Consider the following 7,521-nt stretch of genomic DNA (forward strand, 5'->3'; position numbering starts at 1 on the left):
CTAGTTGCAAATCCCCAAAGGAGAGGTGAGTGCTTACCTTCACCTTACCAGTGTGCCCAGTTATCACTATTTATTACATGTTACTCTGACTGTCATGCCTATCCCACCTACATCCCTTGTTTTCTTACCTGTCTTTCCTTCAATCCCTCATCTTATCTGCCATGTGTGAGCTCTATTGCCAGTAGATGCCCACAAGCACTGTTCCCTCACCATGCAGGTCACAATGATGGTTTTTCATGGGCACAGAGAAGAGCTCCAAAGACTGTCATTTGACAGTTATCCAGGAGGGACTCATTCCCTAAGCAACAGAACCTATGTCCCTACACACAAACACTTCCTCCTCCAATATATATTTTTTTTTCTTGTGGTTGAGCAAGCAATCCCACAGCTGCACTGATTGTGTAGGACACTGGCATCTTCCAGGTCCCAGTGGTTGTCACAGGGGGAAGCCCAGGTTCCAGGCACCTTGATCTCCACTCACCCCTTCCATTGGGGTTTGCCATTCACAAGTCAGGCATCTGTGTATCTGAAGAGGAGATAAAGCCTTAGAAAAGAGCCTTTTCAACTCCTGCCCAACCTTCTCCTTCTCCAGCCCCAGCACATTAAGATCATTCACCATCTCACAAGAACAGACTCCAGCCTCTCTTGCTATGGTTACAAGTCCCGTCGGGATGGGGCGCCGTGGGGCACAAGGCAAGATGATTTTCACTCCCTTCAAATTCAAGCTTTTCAGCCCCAATTGGATCATTCCCTTTCTCAGAGTGAGGACCCACAAAAAGAGATCCAGCCTCTCCACAACTTAATCCTCTGCACAGCACACTGGCAGCAGGGAGAGAGAAGTCAGAATCACACAAAGAACCCCACCTGTCTCCACGTCTCACTTCAACACGTCCAGAACAGGAGACAGCCATTCCAACCAGCCGGGGCTGCTTGTGAGCTACAAATCATATTTCAGAGCCTCCAATATCTAGCCCCATCCTCCAATCTCCCTATCTAATTCCAGGGTACTTTTTCTCCATTCAGCATTAGAACACTCCATTTGCAGGGGATCCGAGAAAGATATCTTTGTAGTACCGACTTGGTTCCTAAGACCTAGATTACATGTTTACTTACTGGATCTTGGTAACATGCCAATCCCAGATTTGGAACTCTGAAGGAAATGAACGGTGCAAATCATTTCCATGAAAAGAAATAATGATTGGGTAACCTCAGCATTAAATAACAGATACGAAGATTTGTGATCATTTTGAGGTGATGGATGTAATTTAAAGATAGAAGGTTATTTTATTTTTTTTAAAAGCTTATTTGTTTTTGAGAGAGACAGAGCAGAGGAGGGGCAGAGAGAGAGGGGCAGAGAGAATTCCAAGCTGGCTCCGGGCTGTCAGCACAGAGCCCGATGTGAGACTCGAACGCATGAAACCGCGAGATCGTGAGCTGAACCGAAACCAAGAGTCGGACGCTTAACCACCGAGCCACCCAGGTGCTCCCGTAGAAGGTTATTTTTATCTCCAGGTTAATTCCCAGCAATACATCTAAGCAATCTAAAAATAAACGAACAAAAAATAATTGCTTTTTCCCACTGATCCCATCCTTTGCAGCGCACCTGTGTTAATAATCTATGCCGTTAACATCTATTCCTGACTATTCCAACTCCTGACTCATTTATCCAAACGCCATGTAGCACTTGAATTTCTCATAGACGTCTGAAACGGAATTCTTTTCAGTTCTTCCAAATATCCTCTAAGACTGTAATCTGCCGTGTTTTGCTTGATGGAAATCCATTATTTTATATATGGAAATATATTGGCACAATTATTGGCTCCTGTAATACCATATATCCTACCTTTCAGGAAATCTTGTTTTCTGCATCTTCAAAAGATGTTTAAAAATCCCAACACTTGTCACCCCTTTCATTGTTAACAACTACACTGAGCCACCAACATTTCTTGCCTGAATTACTGCAATGACCTCCCATGAGTCTAAATTCTCTATTTCCATCATTGATCCTCTACAGTGTATTCTTTATTCACAAGCTAAAATTAGAAATCAGACAGCAGTTTTTTGCTCAAGATCATCCAATGGCTCCATGTTTCACTAGAGTAAAAACCTAAATTGTTACGAAGACCTACTTATCCCTGAATTATTTGCCCTGCCCCTTACCTCCTTTGACTCATGTCTGACCGTTCTAATTCTTACTCTTCAGTTACACTGGGTTCCTTTCCTTACTATTCCTCAAACATATCAGGCATAATCTTGCCCTAAGGCTTTTGAACTGGCTGTTTATCTGTATTTTTCTAATTTTCTTTAATGTTTATTTATTTTGGAGATAAAGGGACGGAGAGAGACAGAGTGTGAGCAGGGGAGGGGCAGAGAGAAGGAGACAAAGAATCCGAAGCAGGTTCCAGGATCTGAGCTGTCAGCACAGAGCCCAATGTGAGGCTCGAAACCGGGAATGGTGAGATCATGACCTGAGCCGAAGTCAGGCCCTTAACTGACTGAGCCACCCAGGCGCCCCTACCTGTGTTTTTCTTCCCTGTACATGCACTTAATCAACTCTCTCACCTCCTTCAACTTTGCTCAAGTTTCACTTTTTCTAGAAGGCCTACCCCAAACATCCTATTTGGGATTGTATTCTGTCCCGTATACACTCTGGATCCCATTTTCCTTGTCCTTTTTTTTTTTCTATAACCCTCAACATCTGCTACCTGTATATATACCTTATTCCATCACAGAAAGTTCTATTGCACAACACTACTCTAGAATCTTCTGTCAAAGAAAATAAGTAATTTTGCTGGACTTATCTTCCTTTTTTTTTTTTTTTTGTCACTGTCTTATCTATCTCTTCCCCTTAAAATTCAGCTTTTTTGGAAAATAATCTATACCTACTTTCCCAATGTTCTAACTCCCATTAACTCCTGAACTTGAAACTATCTTCTTCTTTATTTCTTTACTTCTTTATTTTTTTTTAACATTTATTTACTTTTTGAGAGACAGAGAAAGAGCAGGAGCAGGGGAGGGGCAGAGACAGAGGGAGACACAGAATCCGAAACAGGCTCCAGTCTCTGAGCCGTCAGCACAGAGCCCGATGTGGGGCTTGAACTCATGAACCATGAGATCATGACCTGAGCTGAAGTCAGACGCTTAACCGACTGAGCCACCCAGGCGCCCCACTACCTATGTATTTTTAATGGTCTCCCTAACACCTCTATATATGATTAAGTCACACCCATACCCTTCACAGAAATATTCTCTGACGCTGCAAACAGGTAAGGCCTTCTGCTTACGCCTTTTCATTTCATCTTGTACTTCTACTTCATAACTTTAAATAAATAATTATTTCCTCGTGCACATCCATTACACACTTGGATTCTTTTCTGGATAAGGGACTAGAGCTACTTTTGTTTAGTTCATCTGCCTTTGGCCTAGCATTGTCAAGGAGCTACTCCATAAATACGTATTAAATACATGAAATCGTCAATAATTGAGTAAGTATATTTATCTTTGTCCAGAAATTACCTGAGCAGATCAAACTAGCTTCCTTATTAAAGTGACACGAGTTTGTGTCCCTTGGACACAATCCCAGGGAGAAGCTTCATTTACAGTGCAGCCAGATCTAGAGAGTAAGACGTGTGATGTTTTTCCTGTGAAATGAGGCCCTTGGCAGATGCTGAGTAAGGCACATCCAAGTTGCCTGCAAATAACTGCACCAATGTTCGTTTCCCAGCGGTTAGCAGAAGGGTGGCAATGACGTAGATTTCCTGCTTGACCCTCCCCGCGCATCTGCTGCCTCTGCCCACGAGCCTCAGTTCTTTTTTTGTTTCGTTCTGTAACCAGAACACCAGAATGATTTTCGAGGTATCATTTTGCCTCAAAATCTGATCAGAGACTCCAGCTAAAAATAATGTTACTTAATGGTCCTGATTCTTGTCTGCATTTCAAATAATTACATACTACTTACTAGATATTGTGAAGGATATTAGGGAGAGGTGATATCATAAGTGGGGTCAGGAAAGAAAGGCACATATCTGTAATATGACAATATCCAGGAAGTTAGAATAAACTTACATCTTAGAGTTGCTAGATGAAAATAATTCTAACAAGAGTTTGGACCCTGGGGTGGGGGGAATCTGAAATTCACTATATGTAAAGAGTATGTGACTTTTTTGGAGAATTAAGAAGTTGCAAGTTGATTCTGAGCCAAATTGACACAGTCAGTTTTTGAAGCCAATTCTTGCAAGTATTTGTTTGTTTGTTTGTTTGTTTTGCAGAATTCTTGCAAGTGTTCGTATGAAAGGGAATGAGTTACAATTCTATCAAGTCTAATTTATCTATGTTAGGGCACTTGGGTAGTTTTTGGCATGCTGTGGCATAGTCAGTGAAATATTTAAGTCCTATTGCCTACTGATGTGAGAATGAATATATTTAATTAAGATGCTGATAGTCTCTGCTGGCCCTGACTGTGAGCTGCTGTGCAGAACTGCTCCAAGCTTTCTTCCTGATGTCAAATGATATCATGGATTCATCCCTCACCGAACAGGGGCAGATTGGCTGCTAACAGAAGCCAGGCATAGGTTTGGATGCCGTCAACGATGCTTTGCTTCCGGAAGCATGTATCTATTGCCTGCTGAAGCTGTACTGCCGGGAGCAGCCCTATTACCTGAACTTAATTGAGCTTTTCCTGCAGAGTTCCTATCAGATTGAGATCGGACAGATCCTGGACCTCATCACAGCACCCCTCCCCGCCCCTCCCCCCCAGCCCCTGGGGAATGTGGGTCTTGGCAGATTCACTGGAAAGAAGTACAAATCTATTGTCAGGTGCAAGATAGCTTTCTACTCCTTCTACCTTCCTGTAGCTGCTGCCGTGTATATGGTGGGCATTGATGGGGAGATGCTACTGGAGAAGGGGGACTTCTCTCAGATTCAGGATGATTACCTTGTCTCTTTGGAGACCCCAAGGTGACAGGCCAGATTGGCACTGATATCCAGGACAACAAATGCAGCTGACTGGTGGTTCGGTATCTGCAGAGGGCCTCTCCAGAACAGCACCAGATCCTTCAGGAGAATTATGGGCAAAAGGAGGCCAAGAAGGTGGCCCAGGTGGACGTGCTACACATGTGTCAGCTGCTTCCGATTCTGTGTCTCCCTCTCTCTCTGCCCCTCCCCTGCTTATGATCTGTCTTTCTCTCTCAAAAATAAATAAACATTAAAAAAACCATGTGGATATTCATGACCATGAGGAGGAAAAGTTCTCCTTGAAAGAGAATAGTTCAGTGCAGAACGAGCATCCAGAAGACTTGGGGAAAATTCAATTTGATAGAAAATTGTCACTGAAGGATTGTGATTGTTTGTAAATCATAACTGTAAATCTATCTAAATTGAAAAGCTGGATAGGATAGTCAAGGTTTAAGAGGCAGATTTCACACTTATATTGGAGTTTAAATAAATTCCTTAAGACCGAATTCAATGTCTTACCTGCTCATTTCAGAAAAGAATGTCTAAAGTAAGAGATAAAGGTGTTGGGACTGATTGAAAATAAGGAAACTCCAAGACTAATAAAAGAGTATATCCGAATCAGGGAATTCAACTCTCCCACAATTATACCTGGGCAGGTGTACATGAGAATTTTCTTTGCACGATTTGAAAGTTGCATAATAAAAACTTTGGCTTGGAGGAAGAATCCTCAAAACAATTCTTAACATTTTTGAAATTATATAAACCATAAGTCCAGACTTTAGCTGAAGAACATTTATTCCAGCGTTGTTGGTATGAATCATACACAAGTAAGTCCTTCAAGTAAGAATGAGTATTTGGGTAACTCTGAAAAAAGAATTTTTAAATATGTGGATATTTCTTTTCTTTAAAAAAAAATTTTTTTTTTTAGCGTTTATTTATTTTTGAGACAGAGAGAGACAGAGCATGAACAGGGGAGGGTCAGAGAGAGGGAGACACAGAATCTGAAACAGGATCCAGGCTCTGAGCGGTCAGCACAGAGCCCGATGCGGGGCTCAAACTCACGGACAGTGAGATTGTGACCTGAGCCGAAGTCGGCCGCTTAACCGACTGAGTGACCCAGGTGCCCCTCTTTTCTTTTTTTTTAAAAAAAATGTTTACTGATTTGAGAGAGATACACACACACACACACACACACACACACACACACACACGAGTGAGTGGAGGAAGGGCAGAGAGAGGGAGAGAGAGAATCCTGAGCAGGCTCCATGCTGTCAGTGCAGGGCTTGATGCCATGAGCAGTGAGATCATGACTTGAGCTGAAATCAAGAGTCAGTTGCTTAACCAACTGAGCCACCCAGGTGCCCTAAGTATGTGGATATTTCAAGGCAACTGTTTGAGTGTTTCAATGACTAAACTCTGATTAATTTTTCCTAAATTAATTTGACTATGGATAACTTCTTTTTGTGGAATACTTTGTTACCACTAGGGTCCGGTGAACTTAACTTTGGGAAAATATGGGTAGATATCAGAAAATGAGATTTGACTTCCCGAGAGAAAAAAAGTTTGGTACGATAGAAAGAGGCCTTAAAAATCAGAATGAGGTGGGGCGCCTGGGTGGCTCAGTCAGTTGAGCGTCCAACTTCAGCTCAGGTCATGATCTCATGGTTCATGAGTTCGAGCCCCGCATCGGGCTCTGTGCTGACAGCCCAGAGCCTGGAGCCTGCTTCCAATTCTGTGTCTCCCTTTCTCTCTGTCCCTCTCCCCCTCATGCTCTGTCTCTTTCTCTCAAAAATAAATAAGCGTTAAAAAAATCAGAATGAGGATATGAGGTATGATTCATTTCAAAAAGTGAGAAGTGAGTATTCTGTCATATAAGTACCCATTAGGGGAAAAAAGTACATTGGAGAGTCCATGTGCTTTTATTGAAAATCCCGGTATGGATGTCTTATCCAAACAGGTTGCTCCAACATCTTCACTGTGTCTGCAGTCATGATCTCCCCACTCTTTGTGCCTGCATTCCCAGAGATGACTCATCCCCACCACAGGAAACATCATCCAGGCAAATTTTTCCATATCCTGCAGAATCATTTCCAAGACCCGTGTCAGTGATACAAGGTGGACAACCCAGCTGGCCACACACTACAGCAGCAGCATCACTGTTCCATGTGTCATCACCCACATCACATGTGTCCCACTGCCCTTGGAAATGTATCTCCTCTTCCTGAGCAGCCCCAGGTTCCACCGAGGGAAAGATGGCCTTCATTAAATACAGCTGAAATGCCAGAACTGCCTCCGTATGTGGTAGAGGAAGGACCCAGAGGCTTAGGGAAGGAAGTTGGAGTGTTAGAGTGAATGTGTCACGTAATGTCTGCTCACCTACCCCAGGAGCATTCGGAGAGCATACCCTTCACCACGGTTGTGAGAAATAAATCTGTGAGGGGAGCCCCACCACTCTTGAAGAACCCTGTGGCCGCTCTTCATATAGTCAGAAGCTACAAGGTGGGGGCACCTGGGTGGCTCAGTCAGTTAAGTGTCTGACTTTGGCTCAGGACATGATCTCGTGGTTCA

The 7,521-nt window shown here is 43.1% G+C and overlaps 2 pseudogenes; one reads left to right on the forward strand and one right to left on the reverse strand.

The window, feature by feature from the left end:
* Positions 1-149: 149 nt before the first annotated feature.
* Positions 150-3,780, reverse strand: LOC128311015 (scavenger receptor cysteine-rich type 1 protein M160-like; annotated as a pseudogene).
* A 234-nt stretch (positions 3,781-4,014) lies between these two features.
* LOC106965435 (farnesyl pyrophosphate synthase-like) lies at positions 4,015-5,235 on the forward strand (annotated as a pseudogene).
* Positions 5,236-7,521: the final 2,286 nt, after the last annotated feature.

Source organism: Acinonyx jubatus, chromosome B4 (genome assembly GCF_027475565.1).
Source record: "Acinonyx jubatus isolate Ajub_Pintada_27869175 chromosome B4, VMU_Ajub_asm_v1.0, whole genome shotgun sequence".
In the NCBI taxonomy this organism is placed as follows: domain Eukaryota; kingdom Metazoa; phylum Chordata; class Mammalia; order Carnivora; family Felidae; genus Acinonyx; species Acinonyx jubatus.